This window comes from Lacerta agilis, chromosome 4, assembly GCF_009819535.1.
Source record: "Lacerta agilis isolate rLacAgi1 chromosome 4, rLacAgi1.pri, whole genome shotgun sequence".
Taxonomy (NCBI): domain Eukaryota; kingdom Metazoa; phylum Chordata; class Lepidosauria; order Squamata; family Lacertidae; genus Lacerta; species Lacerta agilis.
Genome location: NC_046315.1, coordinates 6,636,782 through 6,660,021, shown reverse-complemented (window position 1 = coordinate 6,660,021; position 23,240 = coordinate 6,636,782). Strand labels below are relative to the sequence as shown.

Here is a 23,240-nt window from a genome sequence, read left to right as displayed (position 1 = left end):
TGGTAAGCATAGAGGTTGGCAAGTAAGTGCTGAGGCACTGACACACAGAGACTCTCCCCCTCTCCCTTCTGACTTTAATACCAGGAGTCAAACACTTCAGGGATGCATTGCACTCAGCCGGCAGACTAGCCAGGCTTCCCTAGTGTCTGCAAAAGCTGCACATAAAGAGCAGAAACAGAACTTTGCTCTTCCACTCCAACTGAGCAGAATAGGGAGCAACAAGCTCTGTCCTCTTACATCATTTGAAATAATTTGCTATGGAAAGGTGGGTGCTGGGAGAAGCTTTCAAAGAAAAAACTCAGTAGAATAGCCTGTCTGTATCCTGACTGTGTACGTCAGGGGTTGGCAACCTGCGGCCCGCAGGGGTCATTTAAATGGCCCACGAGCCGCCCCCGAACCAAGCCGCCCAGTACACGAGTCCCCACACACTGTGCTAAACCAATGCAGCATGGAGCGGGGACTCGCTTCCATGGCACAGGAAATCGCATCTGCGCAGACGCCGGAAACTGCATCTGCACAGACACGATCCGGCCCACGGAACGATCTCCGCGGGAGTGAACCGGCCCGAGCAAGGTAAACCTTGCCGACCCCTGGTGTAGGCGATCCCAGAGTTGCCTTTCACCTTGCGACTGAGGTCACTGGGGTTTTGGGCCTCCAGATGAACAGGAGCAGCTTTTTCAGCTGAGATCTCATGCAGTTACGATCTGCAAGTGAATACCAGAGCTCCACAAATGCCAGAACTACATAGCTAGAGTCACTTGCATGATAAATTCCCCGTCCTCACCACCCTCCTGTCAAGATGGAGCTCAAGTGGGGGGAAACCATGAAAGAAGCTCCAATGGCATAGCTGTGGCACTGTCGCACAAACTGCAGCTGCATGCAATGGCATCACTATACAGCAGCTTTCCGTGCAGCTGACTGAGGGTCCTAGGTCCAATCCCCAACATCTCCCAGGAAGACTGGGAAAGGCATCTCTCTGAAACCTTAGGGAACCGCTGCCACTCAATGTAAACAATGCTGAGCTAGCAGGACCAAATGGTCTGACTCAATATAAGGCATCGTCCTACGTACTTCAGCATTACGGGCAAACGAAAGTTTGGAAACCTCATAGTTGTTAGAATGAAACAAGATATTCTTGGGTTCTCAGTGCCAGGTGCATTTGGCTCCTTCCTTTTTGGCTTTCACTACCAAAAGAAGGTAACTTTGTTCAATGTTTTTATTAGCACTGGTATTTTATGACAGCTCTGGTGTTTTAATTATCTGCCAAGCTGGAGTGTGTGCGTATGTAAGCACATATTTAGTTGTTTGAATGTTGAAACACTGGTATTTTGTTAGTGGGCTTAAAAGCAGCTTTGCTACCTGGGAAGGCAGAATAAATTATTCTTATTAAATATGTAAGATACAGAGCCTTAACACAGCCAGAACAGGTTTGGCAGCTCAAAACCCCTTTACAGAAGGGAGAATGAGGAGAGGGGATCCCCCAAATTACGGCACTCCTTAAAAGCTGCAACTTTAGAGCCCTAGAGTCTAGACAGAACTAATTTCTTTGTCTGCTAAAAATAGGGATTAAACAAATCTGACAGTGCCATTCCTTCTTACATGTGAAAGCTAAGACACTTGGGGCTAACAACCTGGCAAAATTCCAATAGCTACTTTGTTAGGAGACTGAAGAAAAGGTCTACAAAAAACCCCAATATTCCTACCTAGGAGCCACAACAATTAAGAATGTTGAACCGACAGTGGAAATTAAACCGAAAAGCCCTAAGGCTTAAAAATAGAGAACAATTTCAAAGACTATCTCATCTACTATATGGAATTCATAATGTTTAGAAAATTTATTTCAGAACGTTCCTGATCTACTAAGACATGCCCCACAAAACTCCACTGAACGGACTCTCAGGCAAATCAGCTCTTCTAGATACTTTTCTGGTTTAGTGCTAAACCTCTTGTTTTAAATCCAACGGTTAAAGAGGAAAGGGAAGGATCCTTGCTGTGCATGTACATGGTACCCCAAGCTCAGTCTCCCCAACTACCTTGAGTTAAGAGGTGTGGGGCTGAGACAGATGCACTTCCAGAGCCATTGGACAATTAAGTTTTGAAGGTTGGCAAGACTGGGCTCAGTTAGTTAGAAAGGAATTAGTTGGAAATGACTAGGTAGCCTACTGTTGGGTAGCAGGCACCAACTGACAACAGCTGCCCACGATTTTGCAGTTTGCTGGTGAGGAATACACTTCTTATTTATCACTGTATGTATTTCTGTTTTAACTGATCTACTACAGATATAATTCATGCATGCATTTTAGTGCTGTTTTATTATACCTTGTTCATAAGTTTGATGTGCATTGCCCTGGGTGCTTTCTGAAGAAGGGCAATTCTGAAAGAACGGGGAGGGGAGAGAAGAGAAAATTCATCTCATCACCCACATGCATCTCTTCATTTTGGTAGTAATTAACCAAAAGCAATGGTATCCCTTCAGTACTGGCACCATTCATACCATACCACAGATATTCCCTTTGTCTGTCTTCCTTCTGTCCTGAACTGGTTCACTAGTTGGACCATTACTGGAGCAACCCTAAATGGCTTCTTCCTTCCTAGCATCTTACAAGTGCTTGCTGGAACCCAGAGATCTGAAATGTTTCCTCCAGCCCAAACTTTCTCAGAAAACTGCCCATGTAAATGGATCCTTTTCCTTGCTCAAACTTCTTCTTGACTCTGCCACTGCAACATCCTCTCTGCCTGGTCTTCCCTCCTGCCTTTCCCACATTCAGAATGCATCTGAGCTCACCTCTCTGCTGCTGTTATGATCGTGTCATTCCCCATCAGCTTACTTTTAAGCCTCTCCACCTCTGTGTCCCTTCCTTCCCCTTACATCACTTCTTGCTTACTTCAGATTCCTCCAGTTGTCTCGGCCTTTAATTCCAGTCTCTTTACAGCAGCCTTCCTTTCTCTCTTCTTAAGCCTCCCCTCAAAGTCCACTTTTGAGCAAAGCATATTCTGATCCACCCTGAGCTTGAACACTTTACCTGCTCTGTCTCTTTCACACACCTCCCAAAATATCCTAACACAAATCATTAAGGTTGCTGCACACATTAAGGTGGATGCCTAAAATTATTTACACGTATAGCTAAAAAATAGTGTGTGGGTGGGTGTACTCACAGACATGTGTTTTGAGTACTCAAACCCAAAAGCTGGGGTTGGCCTCATTTCCCTGTGGAATAAAAGATGGATGTGCTGCTGCATGGTGGGTGGGTGAAGAGGCCATAAGCCTTCTTGGCTGGACCATGAGTCAACGGCAAAGCTTTGCATGTAGGTTCAATCCCCGGCATTTCCTGATAAAAGGATCAGGAAGAACACAATTTCCCAGAGAGGTCAGCCTGGAGATGATTCCTGTTTTATATCCCTTAGTGTCTTACCTATTTTAAAAATACATTATGAGAGGGTATTTAGTTTATCCTGCCCTCTCCAAGAAACTCAATGTGGGAGTAAGTTAGGTGCTGTGTCTGCCTGCGTGAGCATGCTCAGTGCGGGTAGCGCTGTGGTCTAAACCACTGAGCCTCTTGGGCTTACCAATCAGAAGTTTGGCGGTTCAAATCCCAACAATGGGGTGAGCTCCCGTTGCTCTGTCCCAGCTACTGCCAACCTAGCAGTTCGAAAGCACGCCAGTGCAAGTAGATAAATAGGTACCACTGCAGCGGGAAGGTGAACAGCATTTCCATGCACTCTGGTTTCCGCCACGGTGTTCCGTAGCGCCAGAAGCGGTTTAGTCCTGCTGGCCACATGACCTGGAAAGCTGTCTGTGGACAAACACCGGCTCCCTCAGCCTGAAAAGCGAGATGAACGCCGCAACCCCATAGTCGCCTTTGACTGGACTTAACCGTCCAGGGGTCCTTTACCTAACTGCACCTGCCTCCAAACCACTGTGATGGGAATGCGAACCCAGGTCAAAACTTGGCCCTGAAGAGCAATCTAAAAATCCACAGTAGACGCCAAGAATGTTCCAAAAGTCTTTCCTGCCTGCTCTGCTGCTTTGTTCCCAGATAGGTAGGTTTATTTACTGATACAGCAGTGGAAAACCTCAGGCCTAGGGGCCAAATGCACTCCTCCTAGGCCTCTCTAGTCAGGACTTGGAAGTATCCCGAGGCCACACAGGTCATGTTCCACATCTTCACATGCTTTTGCCATGCAAGAATGTATTCTCATAACGTGATAATGGTTCTTGCTTGCCTTGATGAAAAGGGGTGGGCGGGTGTAGAAACCTGAATTATGCATGGCTGCAATACAGTCTACTGTACAAATCACACATACACACCCCAACTTTTTGCCTCTGCCCACTACAGGCATACGGTCCAGAGGCTTCCTTGGAAGGGAATGCGGCTCTCAGGTGGGACAAGGTTCCCCACCCTTGACTCAAGCTTCAGCATTCGCTCATCTCTCATAGGCACTGCCGCATTTGCTTGTCTTTCTCAGGCAATGCATCTCAGTGGCTCTCCCACGTAAGCTGTCTAAAATTTAAATTAGGACTTGCCAAGAAAGCTGAAATCTTAATTTGCCTCTTACTAAATAACAAAGGCTTGTTTCCTTGACCCACAGCATTTATGGGGCATGTCTGGAGGAGGCAGTTAATCACAATAATTTGTAGTGGCTCAGAAACTTTCAGATTTCATGACAGCCTGGCATTAAAAAACGCCACAAAACAAGAACGACAAGCTATAAGGCGCCCCAAAACCTCATTCTGAGGCTGGCTTTGGATTTTATTTTAGAGAATTTGTGTGTTTTTTTAACTAAGATAGCGCTGTCATACGGTGTCCATGGGACTATCCTGAAGGAAACCAGACTTGCAACTTCAGTATCTATTAAACAAAAGTAAGGCCAATGGAAACAGGAAGCGTTTATGGGCTAAGACGACACAGCTTATTAACTCAACTTTGTGATTCAAAAGCACTTCACAAAGACCCAGGTATATTCAAGCACAGCATGTTCAGTCTACAAAATTGTCAGCAGGCTGTACGCAGAGAACACACACTTACCAATACAAACAAGGCTGGCGCGCCAGGAAAAACACAGTAAATTATACATCAGAAATAGAAGAGCTGCTACTTCCAGCCAGGCTTTTGAAGGCAGAACTATGTAGGACATGCTCAGTGGGAAGGCACCATGAAAAAGCAGATACAAGCAAGCAAACCTCTTGTTCTAATCTCATCCCAGCCACTTAAAGATTTCCCACTGCTGAGAAGCCTGCTGCACTTTTCCAGGAAATAGGAAATCACTAAGCTGGTCACCCACCAGGCTCTATTCAATAAGGCCTCTAGGCATCCTTCATTCTGCACTAGATTTGAGAAGATATTTATGTACTCAAGTTTTGGACTGACCGCGCTCTTCTCCCAATCCTTGCCAAAATCCATCAGACAATCTTATGCTTCAAATGTTTCGTTTTCAAAAGGAAAAAAATCACAAAGCAAATTGCTCGAAAGCCACATAGAGAAAGGACGGTGCTGCTTCAGAGGGTTTGGTTTCACGCTGAGCAGTAGCTACCAAATCATGTGATCTACAGAGGCTCAGGAGCAAGATCTGAAGAGCAAACAGATGAGCTAAGCTGAAGTCATTTTCCCTGCAGAGCTAAAGAGAAAAGCCCAGGCTCTTTCCCCCCCAATACCAGAAAGCCATGCATAAGGAGTGGGAAACCTGTGGCTCTCCAGACATGGCTGGACCACAGCTCCCGTTAATCCCCGATGACTGGATAATTTGGCAGAGGCTCATAGAAACTGGAGTCCAGCAATGTCTGGAGGAACACTGATCCCCTACTTCTCCCATACATGAAGTTCTAAGATATGATGTTCAACCATCTGCCTAGCAGCAAGTGTCAGAATCCCCCAGCAGAGACTAGTGGCCTAGCTTCTGCGCCACTGGCTTCCTGTTATTTTCCAGATCACTTTCTGATCCTAACCCATTTATTTATTTCAAGCCAAGTCACCCAACAGCCTAGGCCATAACTGTCAACCTTTCCCTTTTGCAGGAAATTCCCTTATTATAGCATTGGGAAACAGCAGGGAGGTTGGACAGCTATGTACATAGCAGTGGGGAACAGCAGGGAGGGTTGACAGCTATGGCCTAGGCCACCTTCTCTTTTATGTTTCCTAAACACAATGTAGACTATTCCTTCTCTGTTGCAACTGTGAGCTGCTGAGAAAAGATCTACAACAGGCCCGTCCCTGGACAAGAGGTCTTCTCCAACCATAGAAAGGTAACAACACTCAATTCAGCTCACAGATTCAAAATCTCAAATTCACAGAGAATGGTCTCCCGAGCTTCACAAAAGAACCAAGAAGTGAAATGTATTTAGGTGCCAGGCAAAAACATGCCTCTTCTGCCAGTCCTTTGGATAATTAAACAACCTATGGTCTTTTAAACTGGGGGTGGGCTATTGTTTGTTTGTATTTTTGTGTTTTTATATCACCCTCATTTTTCAAAATCCTGAAATAAATGGACAAGAGTTTTTCTCCCTTTCTCATAACAAGAGGACTCATGGTCATCCTATGAAGCTGCATGTTGGAATATTCAAGACAGATAAAATAAAGTACTTCTTTAAGCAGCACACAGTCCAAACTATGGGACTCACTCCCACTGGGGGCAGTGCTGGCCACCAACTTAAAGGGACCCTTGACCATTAGGTCCAGTTGCGGACGACTCTGGGGTTGCGGCGCTCATCTTGCTCTATATGCCGAGGGAGCTGGCGTAAAGCTTCCGGGTCATGTGTCCAGCATGACAAAGCCACTTCTGGCGAACCAGAGCAGCGCACGGAAACGCTGTTTACCTTCCCGCCAGAGCGGTACCTATTTATCTACTTGCACTTTGTGCTTTTGAACTGCTAGGTTGGCAGGAGCAGGGACCAAGCAACGGGATTCGAACCGCCAACTTTCTGATTGACAAGCCCTAGGCTCTGTGGTTTAACCCACAGCGCCACCCGTGTCCCCACTTAGATGGCTTTAAAAGAAGATTGCTACTGTTATTCATTTCAATTCTACATTGCTTTATAATTTTAAGAAAAAATCATGGAAGAGGGGGCTATTGATGGCTACTAGCCATGCTGGTTACGTTCTACTCCCACTTTTGGAGACAATATGTATCTGAATACCAGTTGCTGAGAGTCACAGGTGGCAAGAGAGCTGTCTTGCCCTGCTTGCGGGCTTGCCTGGTTGAGCACCATGAAAAGAGGATGCTGAACCAAATGGGCCTTGGACAGCAGCCTGGCTCTTCTTAGGTCCTTTACATGTTTTAATCTTATTGCATACTATAATCTCAAAATCTCTGCAAAGTGCCCAATAAATACCAGAGTTTTACAAGGCCTTTCTTCAGCAGATATGCATTCTATTGTGTGCTTTAGGATCTGGAGAAAAACTAGTTGAAATTCCGCACAAAGATGAAGTCTGTTGAAGCAGTAAGGATAAAGTTTGGTACCTTTGATAGATGAAATAGATCCTTCAGCTGAAAATAGTCCCAAACGTATTTCGTCTATGACTGTGGGGCCAGGGAAGTCTTCACAGCATTCCACAACTCTAAAACAGCAAACAACAAAGGAAGAGGTGAAAACATGCCCATAACTTGCTGCAAACATGGCCCTGTGAAGAGCGATTGGTTAAATTTACCTAACAGTGTGGATAACAGCAAAAGCATGAAGCAGAGTCTTTCTTCAAAACCAGGCTGGCGGCATCTGACATGAACCATCTTAAGCAGTTTGATGCCTTTTGGTTTTAGCCTTACCAGCTTATTTTCCCATGTAGCCAATGGATGAAACTTTCTTCATAACTGAATCTCCACACTGGGAAAAGCTGCAGCTGAGAAATTTCTTATACAACTGTTAAAAGCAGGAGAACCCTGCCAGTATTTTTTTTAACTTATTTTCAAAAAGACTTTGACCAGCTGGTGACAGCCCAGTAGCAGCTTCCCAAATTCCCATATAAAAGCAGTATCATAGAGGATCCTGCAAAACAAAAAAACATCTGGGAGGTGGGGGTGGAAATAATCTTTGGTGGAAGAAAGTTCATTAGGCATCAAAGAAGCAGCCTGGCCAAGATCACTTGCTTTCAAGCCCACGTTTATCTTCAGCCTCAAAATCAAGGCTATTAAAAGCACCTCACTATTCACCCAACCAAATTATGTCCAAAACTAACTCCAGTAAAATGAATATGATATGGAAAATAAAAGAGATATTCTCGGATAGGAGTGTAGCGGGGCAGATCTCAGCTATTAACAAAAAAAAAAAAGCTTAACATGGGACAAAGGTAAATCACAGCACCTGCACTAACAGGTAAAATAAGGTAAAGGACCCCTGGACAGTTAAGTCCAGTCAAAGGCGACTATGGGGTTGCGGCGCTCATTTGCCTTCAGGCCGAGGGACTGTCCACAGGCAGTTTTCTGGGTCATGTGGCCAGCAGGATGAAACTGCTACTGGCCCACAGAGGACCATGACGAGTGCCAGAGCGCACGGAAACACTGTTCACCTTCCCATTGCAGTGGTACCTATTTATCTACTTGCACTGGTGTGCTTTTGAACTGCTAGGTTGGCAGGAACTGGGACAGAGCAATGGGAGCTAACTGTGTCGTGGGGATTCGAACCGCCAACCTTCCGATCAGCAAGCCAAAGAGGCTCAGGTTTTAGACCACAGAGCCACCCGCGTCCCAGACTCCAGGTACTGTATTGTTGACAGTCCAAAGACTTCCCAAAATCCAAATTGTGCACATGCACACAACCTGCCAAACAACATTTTCAAGGAGTAACATAAACACAGGCAGCAGACTGGGCAAACACCATCATATCAACCCTCTGTGATTTCTTCGCATATTTCCCTTCAGGCACCTTCATTTCAAGTTGCATTCCTAATTTCAGAAAGCCATCTCTAATGTTATTCAACTTCATTTTATTAAGTTTGTTTCACAAATGTGCACACACATTTGCGAAGGCAACTAGGGACACAGGCTCACATCCAAGACTCTTGGAACAAACTGCCTGAACAGCCCAGTACTAAGTGACTCAGATGAAAGTTTATGTGAAAGATCATGAAGTAATGCATAACCTGTCACGCCTGCTCCGTTTCCTGTAGTTTAAGGTTACATATTTTAACATGTAGCCAGGTGCATTGCAGTGAAAGAGAGAACACATGCAAAAGCACAGAGGATACATGGACAGAGATCTAGTTGCCAAAGGAGATCAATCAGTTGGTGTTTGATCAAGCTACAAAGGGCCTGCTGAGGAACACTGTCAGAATGGGCTACAAATGACACCATCAAGAATGGATTAAGAAGTGAAGGAGGAATCATTAGGAGAGCAAAGGTAGTAGTAGTAGTAGCAGCAGCAGCAGCAGCAGCAGGAGAAAGGTAAAAGGTAAAGGACCCCAGGACAATTAAGTCAAAGGCGACTATGGGGTTGCGGCAATCATCTCGCTTTCAGGCCAAGGGAGCTGGCATTCATCCACAGACAGCTTCTGTGGATTTTTAGACTGCTCTTCAGGGCCAAGTTTTGACCTGGGTTCACATTCCTATCACTTAGTGGTTTGGAGACAGGTGCAGTTAGGTAAAGGACCCCTGGACGGTTAAGTCCAGTCAAAGGCGACCATGGGGTTGCGGCGCTCATCACACTTTTCAGGCCGAGGGAGCCGGTGTTTGTCCACAGACAGCTTTCCGGGTCATGTGGCCAGCAGGACTAAACCGCTTCTGGCACAACGGAACACTGTGACGGAAACCAGAGCGCATGGAAACGCCGTTCACCTTTCCGCTGCAGTGGTACCTATTTATCTACTGCCACTGGCGTGCTTTCAAACTGCTAGGTTGGCAGTAGCTGGGACAGAGCAACGGGAGCTCACCCCGTTGTGGGGATTCGAACTACTGACCTTCTGATTGGCAAGCCCAAGAGGCTCAATGGTTTAGACCACAGTGCCACCCGCGTCTCCTAGGAGAAAGGACTGTGAGCAGCAATAGAAGTTGCATGTCTTCTGTTTCTTATCCTTATGAAGTCTTTAGCAGGTGACTCCAACTTGATTTTGCAACTCTGGCCACCCAGGTTGTAGGTGATGCTCAGCAACCTGGGAGAATTCCAGACATTTCTGGGGGGCCTGGGGGGGGGGAGATTCCATATAGCCTTGCAGTCTCAGACCAATGTTTATTTAGTCCAACATGGTATTTCTAGCAGCAGCCAACCAAACGCCCCATCAAAGCTCACCAGAAAGGACACAAATGTGGGCTGCATTCAACATTAATCACATAAACACATAATCTGAATGCACTCATAAAGACAAAGCAAAAATAACCAAGCCAAAGAAGAAGGAGAGCCTAGACTATCTCTAGAGAGCTGAGCTGCACTGCTCACCTAAGCCTCTAATATCAGCCCCATCATGCACACTACCACTATCCCTTGCACATCTCAATCCATCACCCAACTCTTGTGTCACCAGCGGAAAGAGTCTCCTTTTCAGAGGAGGGATTTTCTTGTGCCATAAACAGACCTTGTTTCCTAGCTTACATAAGAACGTAAGAATAGCCTGTGGTGCCTGTCAGTAGCTATGCTTCATATGTTAATGGGTGGCAGAAAAATGCTTTTTTTCATGTCAGAATGAAGGTTCATCACTAACACAGCAGGAATAGAAACCTATGCATTTCTGAGAGCTAAGATGAACTGAAATGGACAAGTGTCTCCCCATCCCATAACTCATGGCAGAGGCTGATGTTAAATCTGTTAAATTAGCTGGCATGCATGCATGCATGCTCTCTCTCTCTCTCTCTCTCACTCTCACACTCACACACACACACACACACAAAATGCAACACACCCCTTCTCAATCTATTTCCCCCCCATGCCTGCTGGAAGGTTATTTCCTCTTACAGTGGGGAGACAGCAATGCCTGCAGCCTAGTAATTTTAGAAGGCAAAAAAGGAGAAAAGTACAGATATTATGTGGCCATCGGCCACAGTGTTTCACCCCTATCATCCAACCTTGTCTTCCGGGTTCTCTTGCTTTAAACAAATAAATAAAATCCCAATTCCTGCATGATACTCCTTGTTGCCTTTCATAGCCAAGACTGTTTAAGGAAGCAACATCTCACATCCCTTCACCCAAATTAGGACCCATCACTCAATTTACCTTAATCGGCAGGTTGCCCCTTAACTCTGTTTGTCATCACAACCAGGTTGTCAAAAAGCATTAAGAGGTATGGATTTTTCCATATTTTCAAATCAGCGCAGGCTCACTGTACAAAATCCTGACTATACTCCTGAGTAAGATCAACAGTTCTTAGTGAACTGGTCACAATGACTGCCAGTCTGTTACTGGGCACAAATCAAGGTTCCGCTAAAGTCCCAAACAACTTGGGATGAGGATATCCAAGGGACTGCCTTGTCCACTCTATGGGGAACTCAGAGTACCATAAGCCTCAGAGATACGTTTAGCCTATGCAAGAAACCAGGTGCCTTGCATGATGGTGTTTAGGTATCTACTGAATACATGTTTGTTTACAAAGGCCTTCCCTGAGGTGTAACCCAGTCATTTGTGAAAGATCAATTTTATATCTGATAAAACAGTTTCATCGTTTTTAGAGTTTGTATGGACAGTTTTGTTGTCTTAGAGTTTGTTGAATTGATTTTATTGTTTTACAGCTTTATTGTTTTTACTCTGCACACCATTTTGAAGGCTTTATACTGTGAAGTATACATTTGTTTATTATTAATATTAGTAATAACTACTAGTAGTAGTAGTAGTAGTAAGTGCAAGCCATTCTGGGTGTGTATATTTTTGGGTATGTATTTGTGTGGCATACATTCACTGGGAAATATTAACTGAATTTCAAATCCAAGTTTGATCCTCCCCTTTCTTTTTAAACAAGGAGAACTTAAGATTGAAGGGGATCTTGTGCTTCAACACAACTGAAACTTTGAGCCCCACCTACCACAGGGGCAGTAATAAACTTTGCTTACTGGAAGGATATTTGATTTGGTTGTGTATCTTCACCTGTGCTTTTTGGGGGGGGGGAGTTTTGCAATTTAATGAAATTCCTTTCTTGACTTTCAGGATGTGGACACGATTATTGGCAAGAGACTGAGGATGTGTACTTTTCCCACAGATGCTGTCTGGCTAGATTTATAGCCGGTAGAAGCAGGCTGGCACATTGAGGAGGATGAAAAGGCAATTGTTAAGGGACTCCTTTTGGGGGTGGGGAAGAAGAGCACGCTTGAGAACAAAAAATATATAATACCATAGCGGAATGACAGAGGTGACACACCCAGGGACATATTAACTGAGATACAAGTCTATTTTATGGAAAGTTAACACATGCAGCTCAGAATCCTGGAAACCACGCAAAGCTGCAGCACTGGGAAAAAATGCAAGCATCAAATTGAGTGCAGAAACTTAGCAACTGGGAAGGAAGCTGAGAGGTTGAGTTGCTGGCTGAGGCTGAAAAACTATCATACTCTTTAATCCAAAATAATTCTCATCCTCCTAGTTCACAGCTTAAAAATATTCACCATAATATACTTGTTCTCCAAGAGTACAAAAGGTATTTAAATAAGGGTATTTAAAAGACAAGTGCTGTGCATTATCTTGCCCCAGTGCTGTGACACAAATTCTCCAGTGACATAACCTGCCTCAGGACGAGAAATGAAAACCATGGTTTCAAACAGATTGCCAGTTCTGACTTGGAGCCAAGGGATGGTTTGTGGCAATCACAGTTACCAGGTGTAGATGTAGTAGTTAGTGTCAGTGTAGGACTGGGGAGACCTGGGTGTAAATTATAGAACCACTGAATTCCTCATAATAAAACTGTTAGTACATTTGCAAAGCTAAGCGGTGCCCAATATGGTTTCAAATTGGATTGGGGGGGCACATGCTGAGATTCCTGCATTGCAGTGGGTTGAACTAAACGACACTTGGTGTACCTTCTAACTCTACAATTCTCTGATTCGCAGCGCTCATCTTGCTTTACTGGCCGACGGAGCTGGCGCACAGCTTCCGGGTCATGTGGCCAGCATGACTAAGCCGCTTCTGGCAAATCAGAGCAGTGCACGAAAACGATGTTGACCTTCCCGCTGGAGCGGTACCTATTTATCTACTTGCACTTTGACGTGCTTTCAAACTACTAGGTTGGCAGAAGCTGGGACCGAGCAACGGGAGCTCACCCCATCGCGGGGATTCGAACCCCCAACCTTCTGATCGGCAAGCCCTAGGCTCTGTGGTTTAACCCACAGCGCCACCCACATCCCTCCAGAACTGCATACTCTCAGCTAAAGGTATGGCATACAAGTTACTGCAGTTAAGCACTCACATGCTAGCCATAAGGAATTGTATGCAGGTGAGGAGGAATATTTGATGTGGGCTATAAGAATCAAGACTCTGGTTCTCCCTATCCCTAGTCCTTCCTTCCCCTCCCCTGTAATGCCTAGCCACACACTTACCCAGCCCATCCCAGAAGGGTTTCGTCTGAGTGAATAAAGTGGCAATTAACTTCTGTGCTGTACACAATTTGCAATTCTGCTCTGTCTATAAAAGGACTAGTAAAAATGGTGCAGGCTATTAACTTTTCCAGGCTTATTCACAAAGCTGTTCTGATGCCAAGGCAGATGTTAAACCAGTTTATCAGAGCAGCACTGTCAAGTTCAACAGGCTAAAGTGCCAGTTTGCAGCCTCTAAGCGGCAGAGTCTAAGGTCGGTGCAGCAGTGCAGAGGGGGGGGGGAGACATGGTCACTTTGCTGGAAGTCACAAGTTTACAGCAGGGCAGGCACACAGGGTTGGAAAGTAAAGGGGGAAGGAGAAAGACATAAAGCAGAGTTGGAAATGGGAGACACTAGGTTGGGAATTCGAGACAGACAAAATCACTTGGGAACAAAAGAGCAGAGGATCTTCCAGTTGAACAAGCAACAACCAACCATTACACTTCTAGTACAGCATTTAGTACTGAAAATGGTAACACCAAAGTGGAACTGAAGCAGAAAGAAAAAGTCTGAAAGCTCTTTGTCTTCTACTCAAAACAGTTTCTCTTAATATGCAGCTTTTGTGCACAGCTAGATCTCAACAGCAAGGAGGACTGTTGCAGAAACACAAATACCTAAATTCAAGGCCTGCCCATCTTGACACTACCTGTCTATGTCCCACTAAGTACTGTACTGTATACTGATTTCCTTTCCAAGTTTGACAAAAGCCCCATAAAGCAACAACATGCGTTATCCATGCAGAGGTTTATCACCTGAAAGCTATTCTGTGTCCCAGGAAAATTACTTCTAGGACTGCCTATGGTCTGCTGTCATTGTAGCAATGCTGCGATTTTTGCGTGCGGGATTTTATGTCAACACTAATGCTCATTTATATTCACATGCACTAGTCAGTCCAATGTTGATGTCTTCAACAGAGTTCCTCTGAGGAATAATAAGACTTTGTATGGTACAAATCAATCACTGCAGTGGAGAGATTATCTCTTGTAAATATCTCTCCTTGGTAGTAAAAGAAAAAGAGAAACAGAATCACTGATTTGTTTAACTTAAAAGTATATTTCCCAGCAGTTAAAGCAAACTAGGTTTAAGCTGAGAAATTCCCTATCATCCTCTATTTTTGAAACATGATCAACGAAACAGATGCTCTGAGGTGACATGTTAGTATTTCCATAATATACATGCTAACATTTTTATATCTGTGGATAATTGTAACACCTCATGCCATTTCCTTTCCTTCTTATGTAATTGCAACATCTTCAAACTCTAATGCTCATCACCCCATCATTAGTGGGGTGATCTATACCCTAGATCTATGAAACTTTACAGAATTTAGCCCTTTTTAAGCTAACTGGGGGGGACGAGGGTGGCGCTGTGGTCTAAACCACAGGGTGAACTCCCGTTGCTTGGTCCCAGCTCCTGCCCACCTAGCAGTTTGAAAGCACTTCAAAGTGCAAGTAAATAAATAGGTACCGCTCTAGCGGAAAGGTAAACGGCGTTTCCATGCACTGCTCTGGTTCGCCAGAAGCGGCTTAGTCATGCTGGCCACATGACCCGGAAGTTGTATGCTGGCTCCCTCAGCCAATAGAGCGAGATGAGCACCGCAACCCTAGAGTCGTCCACGACTGGACCTAATGGTCAGGGGTCCCTTTACCGTTACCTTTTAAACTAACTGGAGCAAAACAGAACACAGAAATACTCAGTGGAACGGTAAACTCCAGCTCCATCCAGTGCTAAAATATAGAGCATTTTAGAAAAGCCTTGAACTTTATAACTTACCTGGTGCGTGACCCTGAGTTCCACAAAGGCATATACAATGGAATTTCACATAGGCTACTAACATGCTTGCTACGAGCTTGTGGGATTTCAAGACTTCTTGACATTGTTCAAAGTTTCACATCCATACGACAATTTGGTTCAGTAGGTCAGTATTTGCCTTATATCGCAGGCCAAGGGGGGTTTGAAATGGAGAAAAACAGTAGCTTGGCTAAAGCTTCTGCCTTGTTTCAAACAATGGTTGGTTTAACAAGCCAGCTTCATTACTCATTTTTGGGAGGGGGCACAATGTGTGAGGCAAAGACTACGCTCAGGCTCATCCAAATAGCACTAAACAGAGCCAGAGAACCTTTTTCAGCTCAAGGGCCGCATTCCACTATGGGCAGCTTTCCAGGGGCCACATACTAATGGTAGGTGGGGCAAGAGGATAAAGTGGCAGCAATGGATGTGGCTGCTATCTTTGTACAGTGGGCTACATTTTAGCCATGCAAAAATGTTTTTTCTACACCTATGCACACACCCACACAAACCCTCTCCATCCAGGCAAGTACAAGGCATTAACACAGCTCAAGACCACTTTGCAACCCCTGAGGAAGGCACAGGGCAGGGCTAGTAAGGGGTGTGGCCTAAGGAGTGGGTGTGGCCTTGGACGTAGGCATGGCCTGGGTAGAGCCTCAAGGCCTGGAGAGTGACATTTGGCTTGTGGCCTGAATGTTTCCCAACCCCTGCAGTAAACCATGGTTTAGCGTAACATATGTTGCACATATTCTAGAGTCTACCATTCTCAAACATACCAGAGAGAAGTCTAACCTTAGCACTCTATGTGCTACAATTCTGATAAAGTCAGTTCTGCTAAGCATGGGTAGGTAAACTAAGGCCCGTGGGCCGGATCCGGCCCACAGACGGTCTGGGAATCAGTGTGTTTTTGCATGAGTAGAATGTGTGCTTTTGTTTAAAACGCATCTCTGGGTTATTTGTGGGGCATAGGAATTCGTTCATTCCCCCCCCCCAGTATAGTCTGGCACCCCACAAGGTCTGTGGGACAGTGGACCAGCCCCCTGCTGAAAAAGTTTGCTGACCTCTGTACTAAGCGGTACAACTGCTGGACAATCACACTTTAAATTCAACTGCACAATGTTATGACGGTGAAAGACCCGAGAAGCCAACTGTTATTAGGAGAAGCACTGCTGCAAACAGAATAACAGATCTTACTCACAGAAGACCACAGCTGTTAGGTGCTAAAATACTAGGCTTGAGCAATACACACCAGTTATTGTATACCCTGTATTTGGATTCTTAGATACAGAACTGCCTTATGCCTTAAGTCCTTCTAAGCCAATATTGTTTCCCTTAACTGGCAGCAGTCCTCCACTGTCTCATTCTTCCCAGTCCTGATACCCAAGAGATGCCGAGTGCTGAATCAGGGACCTTCTCTATGAAGAGCAGATGTTCTACACTAAGCTATGGCCCCTCCCCTAATTAAGAGCATTACTTGTTGCATCAAGCTCCTGTGGCACCCAATTAGGTAATGACACCAAAGAGGCACTCCTAATTAATAAGGAAGTCCTCCACAAGCCTATACACATGTGAATATCTCAACCAGAGCCCAAAACAGCTGACTAGATAATTTATTCCTGTTTAAAAACACTCAAGGTGGCACACAATTAACTCCAGAGGAGTACTCTGTGAAGGCAATTCTTTTGAGGGCCTTATATTTCTCTCAGCAATGCTCAGCTACTAAATAGGATACACGAGGAATTCAATGCAAAATAATTGCTATGACCAATAAAAAATTAGCCACATCATTGAAATATAGGCAATATACTAGTAATCTCCAGAGGGATAGCTGTCCTAGTCTGTTGAAGCCAGAATAGAGTCTCGTAGCATGTGAAAGTCAGACAAATTTTATTATGGCACAGACTTTCATGGATTAGAGATGCCTGAGTGTCTGCAGTGTGGTCCATGGATACATGTAGTATATTAGAAAGGAACTGGTAAGCTACTTGCATAGAAAGAATTATTATTTGGCCCTGGAAATTCTAAGGAATGGAGAGCCCCCAAAGATAATCTACCGGTAATTTTATGTATTTATATAAATCTCCAGCATCCCCTTCTTCCTTAGGCTCCAGTGGGTAAAACAATGATACAGGCACACTTAAATGATCTTAATGATCATACAACCAACCACTACAAGCAGGGCTGCCTTAAGCATATGCGGCGCCGGGGTGCAAAGATCCACCCGGCGCCCCCCCTCCCAGTTGCCCAGTCCCAGGTGCGCAGGAGGGCGGAGACAGCCGACCGCCTCAGTGTCTCGCTCGCTTGCCTGAACTCACGGCACAGAGCTGCCCACAGCAGAAGAGCCCGTCGCGGCACTCTGACCGATGGCCAGGCTCTTCCTCAGACTCAACTCTCAGGGACCGGACTCTTAGCCTGGCGCCCCTGAGAGCCCAGCACCCCACACCCCTAGCGCCTATGGGTAAGACGGCCCTGACTACAAGGAAGTTTACAAGGGGGGCCCGCAATAATATGTTGACTGGTAGTTTGCTCCAGACGGTTATGGCCAGACTGCTAAGCACTTTTCCAGGATACTGGAAACTGGCTAACATGTGGCCCTCCAAATTGACTTGGATCAGCTCCAGCTCGCATGGGCAGTGACCAAACATGATGCAGTCCAACATCTGCAGGGCTGCAGGTTAGCCACTCTTGTTTTGTTATCTATATGTTTCTTTGGTTCCATTCTAACGCCTCCATTCTATCCCAGTTCCTGCCTCCCCCCCCCCCACTGACAGTTTATTCCCTCCCAGACACACAAAACTCCACAACATTTGAGTTATTGTGGGGCTGTATTATGAGGCAGTTCATCCTCCTTGGGGTTCCCCCCACCCTGCCTGCAGATTCCTTTGTATTCTGCAAACCCTGGTGCCACTTCCAATACCATTTTCTTATTTGTGTGCGATGCCATTTTTGCTACAATAAGAGAAAGCACAGGAAAAATTGAATTGTTACTGGCATATATGGAGGAGGAGGAGTAAGATACCGGTACATACACATCCTTTGAAGCAAACCTACATCATCCTGTTCTTCCACTCAGACAAGGCAATGATTCTGAAAGACCCAAAACGTGAAAAAGCTCAACTCAATCAATATGAATAGGGATAAGTGGCACGCCTAACCTGGGAGGCAAATCCCTAGCATTCCTTTATACAAATATTTCCTAACTTCTTGTTCACCCTATCCTGAAAAAACAAAAGCAGGCAACACTTGCGTTTCATTAAAATGCACTAAACAGCTTGCACACACACTTATACATGCATATTTACACACAGGCTACCAAATACAACCAAAGAGTCTTACATTTCTTTTTCTACACAACATACAGATCAGACAGCACCCAACATCTTCCTCAGATACTGCAAGGAATATGATCCTCTCAAACCATGCAGTACTTTGAGATACGGGAGAGACTTGCAGGAGAAAGTATCTCGGGGACATAATTCTTGAAACACTCAGGCTGTCTCGACTGCTGTCAGATGCTTACGGGCTAGATAATGGACTACATAAGGCACACCCAGAACAGCTGCAGCCCAACACATCATGCAGAGCACAGGAGATAAACATTTATTTAATCCACCCTATAAGCATGAAAGGAAGTAACTTCTCTGTCTGCTTAAAAAATCCTCTCCAGAAAACCTTTTATGAGCAGCTCCCTGTTATCACCTTCCAGGGGAAATTCACAATGGCGAGGTGTCAAGACCAGGCTATTCAGTCACGGAGGGTACTTGCTGAGGGCCCCTCACTGGCCCAACCTGCCACCCATTCACTCACCACTGGGCTAGACTCCCATCCGCAGCAGCTGCTCACCTCTGTCCTCCCTGCTTTTATCTGAGCAGCAGCACTGGCAGTTTCTTCACCACCTCCCTTGCCTGGGCTCTGCAAAAGGGCCAAGATCAGGCATCCCCAAACTCGGCCCTCCAGCTGTTTTGGGACTACAACTCCCATCATCCCTAGCTAACAGGACCAGTGGTCAGGGATGATGGGAATTGTAGTCCCAAAACAGCTGGAGGGCATAGTTTGGAGGTGCCTGGCTAAGATGATCCTTCCCAGAGGCTGGTGTTATGGGCAAAGTGGCCAGGCATCACCTGTGCTGCTGCAGTGGTTTTGTAAGGTTCTCAGTTAGTTGCTCATGAGTAAGCAGCCAGGACTCTGCTGTTTCCTTTAATGATTTTATTGTGCAAACTATATACAGTGCAGAGCTAAAAGCTCCATGTCTGTATCAAGCGGTGTCAGAATCCAGGAATGGCCCCTTCCAGTTCTGACCCCAACAAAAGAGTTTCGGTACACGAAAAACCTGCCTTCCATCCTTTCTTTTCACCCCATGACGTCTTTGGGGCAACGGAAATTGCGTTCCCCCTGTATCGCCCTCAGGACTGAGGGAGTGTTGGGTCTCTCTTGCATCCCCAGGGCCTCTACTCCCTTTCCCCTGTGAACTCTGTCCCTCCTCGCTGGACGTCTAACTGCTCTTTTCGCTGCCAGAGGAGGTGCTGCTGGCAAGGCGGGACTGGGGCTCTCTGTAGCATCCAGAGAGCCCTTCCACCACCTTACACTGCATTGGGGACAGTTCCCCGACAGGTTTGCCACAACAGCTAGAAAGGCTCTTAAAATATAGACATTTTAAGAGCTTTTTTCAGATACGTATAGGTTTTTAAAGTCTTTCTAACAAACTGTGATAGCAGCACAGGTATACTCCTGGCCACCTCTTGGCCCTTTCACAGAGCCCAGGCAGTGGATTAAAAGGTAGGTCTATCCTAACGGATCTATCAACCATAATTTGGCATCAGCAGGACACTTCAATTATGCAAAGTTGCTGCAGCAATATAGGTCACAACATATATAAGGTGGCCTTTGCTATTGGCAAATATTTCTTCATGTCTTCCCAAGAGCAACAGTAACACACATTTCTAAATTGCAACTCAGCCTTTTAATCACAGGGCTATCATGGATTCTTACTCAGGGAGACTAGCCAGTTACCTAGTAACCACCTGGCAGCCCAAAGCAAAGGAGAATGGACTGTGTGTTGGGCTAATTACCAAACCATATGGGAAACACTAGACTAGATCTGCAGAGGATAAAAAGAGTAGATTAGCTAGCATATTATAGAAATTAACCACAACAGGAGACTTTTGAGCCAAAATACGCAAGCTATTTCCATGAGAATAAAATCACAGGCATTTATGAGTCCTGTGGATCATACTATCATTAAAAACAAACAACCCATTTAAGCAACTATTTGTAAGATAAAAGAGCATTATTGTATTTATTGTTCCATCCACTGCAGCAAAGGGCTTGAGACTGAATGATCGTTTACCAGAAGGAGCAATTTCTAGGAAATTGCAGTTCAAACCTCCATCTTATTACTCCCTTTGTGATGTGCAGATATAGTCCATGGGAAAGAAGAAGAAAAATTGCACAGCAACATACATAAACTAGCCTCTTATGACACAGCATGTGCAACGGTAAGGACTCATTTTACTGTAACAATGCCTGTGTTTTCATAAGAGAGAATTTCGAAGTCTGGAAAAAGAGCCGACTTGTAAAACCCAGCTGCAACACTGTCTGAGCAGGGAGATCTTGGCTTCAATTGTTTATGCTCAAATAACCTCTAGGTCAGAGGTTTCCAACTAAGGCCCGCGGGCCGGATACAGCCCGAAGGACTCATTTATCCGGCCTGCGGCAACCCCCGCCACCCGCTCTTACCAGCGCAGCGCTGCCCACCTCTGGGTCGGAGGAGCACTGGAAATAGCATGTGCGCACGCGTGTGGGCACGCGTTCCCCCGCCCTCCGGCCCACTGCTGGAGACACTGGCCCAATGCGTGGCAAATTTGCTGACCCCTGCTCTAGGTTATACTGCTGCAAAGTGTTATATGTACAGCTGCATTTGAAGAGAGTTCAGAAATTATAGTGTAGAACATGGTGGCTAGACCAGTCACTGGGACAGGAAGGCATGAACATTTAGCACTGGTTCTGGCCCAACTGCATTGGCTGACAATCTGTTCTCTGGGCCCTATTCAGAGTGCTGGTTTGACCTACGGCTTGGAACCTGCCCAGACCCCAAGATCATCATTCAAAGCCCTTCTCTGCACATCACCTCCAAGGGAGGCCTGGGAGACAGCAGCAAGATTTTGTTGGAAGCTGCCCATTATTATGGAGTTTTCTTGGCAGGGATACTGGAGTGGCTTGCCGGTTCCTCCTCCAGGTGGATCACATTGATCCACTATGATCTGTCCATCTTGACCTGTCCATAGATTCCCTGACTCTTGAGAGTCCCATGGACTGCAAGATCAAACCTATCCATTCTTAAGGAAATCAGGCCTGAGTGCGGGAGCAGCGGAAGATAGGAGTGCCTGGTGTGCTGTGGTCCATGGGGTCACAAAGAGTCGGACACGACTAAACAACAACAGCCCATTATTATTATTATTATGGTCCTTTTCTGTAATAGCTCCCCATATTGTTGGAAGCCGACCAGAGTGGCTGGGGCAACCCCGTCAGATGGGTGGCATATAAATAATAAATTACTGTATCATCATCATCATCATCTATGCTCTCTCCAGGGAGGCCTGCCTGGCACCACTGTCATCATTTCAGTGCCAGGCAAAGCTTTTTTATGACTATTTCGCAAGGGTTTGTACAGCACCAACAACTGAATGTTTTTATTTTACACTTTATTCTATGACTCAAAGTCACTCCTCCTAGATAAATACAGAGTGAACATTTAAGTGGCAATCACTCTGGGAGGAGGAGAATGGGAGCTCAAACTCTTGGGTTTGGTACAGCATTTTCAGCTGTCCTGTCCCCATCTGTTTATCAGGTAGCTCAAAGTTGGCTCATAGCAGAACTGTGTTTTGCAAATGGCAGTTTGCTACATTTGGGGCTGATCAGAGACACTGAAATGCCAAGGCATTTTTAATGGAAATACTTCTGTTTCATTATCAGTTTCACATTATAATATGCTAAGACTACATCTGGTAGTCTTCTGGGTTATGATACAAGACATAATTTGCCTTCGAGGATATCTGGGAGGGCATTATCAACTTTGATAAGAAGGGCTGGAGGAATCACTTATCCCCATTTGAAAACAATTATCATTTTGTTTCCTTGGGCTTAATTCTGCTATGATTTGTTAATGCACTCAGATGTGACACTAATGGTGTGATACAGATTGCAAAATTACAAAACCAAGTGCAAGAAATCTATAGAGCCTACATAATAAAGTTGAGTAATAAAATAATTACAAAGTGAGATTATATCACTTTAAACTTTTTCATATGTTCAGTAAATACAAAAGGACATCTTGATTCTGATCTCAACAGCCCCTCCATCACAGTTGTTTTGTGGACAAATCAGAGGGGTCAGGCTGAGGGAATTTGGCAGACAGGAAGACAGCTAAGATCTCTTGGGATATGGTTACCAACTCCCAATTTAGGCTCTTGGGAAGCTGTGCTTCCTCCCTTCAGAGCAAGTACAATTTCACTGCTCTCTGTAGGGCTAAGACAAGAGTCTGTGCGTTGCTTTCCACAGCTGGTACATTCACTGGTGACACAGGAGAGATGCATATACGTAAAAAGGGATCCACAATTCCACATGCCATGGTGAGCATTTCACCCGTTGGGTACAGATAGCCTAGCCACAGTTATTCATGTCCTGGTAATTCATAGAATCATAGAATCATAGAGTTGGAAGAGACCACAAGGGCCATCCAGTCCAACCCCAGGTGGATCATTTCAGGGGTGGATCACTGCAATGTGCTTTATGCGGGGCAATGTACTTTTGTGAGGCACACCATCAATATGCTGGTGACACCTAGATCTACCTGTTCCATCCGAATCAGGAGTGGCAGTTGAGCTTCTGAGCCATTGCCTGGAGATAATAATGGGCTGCATGTGAGCCAATAAACTGAAGCTGAATCCAGACAAGATAGACGTGCTATGTATTTGGGGTT

The 23,240-nt window shown here is 45.3% G+C and overlaps 1 protein-coding gene across 6 annotated transcripts in view; it reads right to left on the bottom strand.

Annotated features, from left to right (window-relative positions):
* FAM168A (family with sequence similarity 168 member A) overlaps positions 1–23,240 on the bottom strand; it is a 138,260-nt gene that overhangs the window by 104,759 nt on the left and 10,261 nt on the right. For 4 of the 6 annotated variants that reach the window (XM_033145960.1, XM_033145962.1, XM_033145963.1 and 1 more), the window contains exon 2: positions 7,456–7,553. The exons of the other annotated variants lie outside the window; for them this stretch is intronic. The gene's annotated coding sequence lies outside the window, so the exon portion shown is untranslated. The remainder of the gene's footprint in view (positions 1–7,455; positions 7,554–23,240) is intronic. 6 annotated transcript variants of the gene reach the window in all.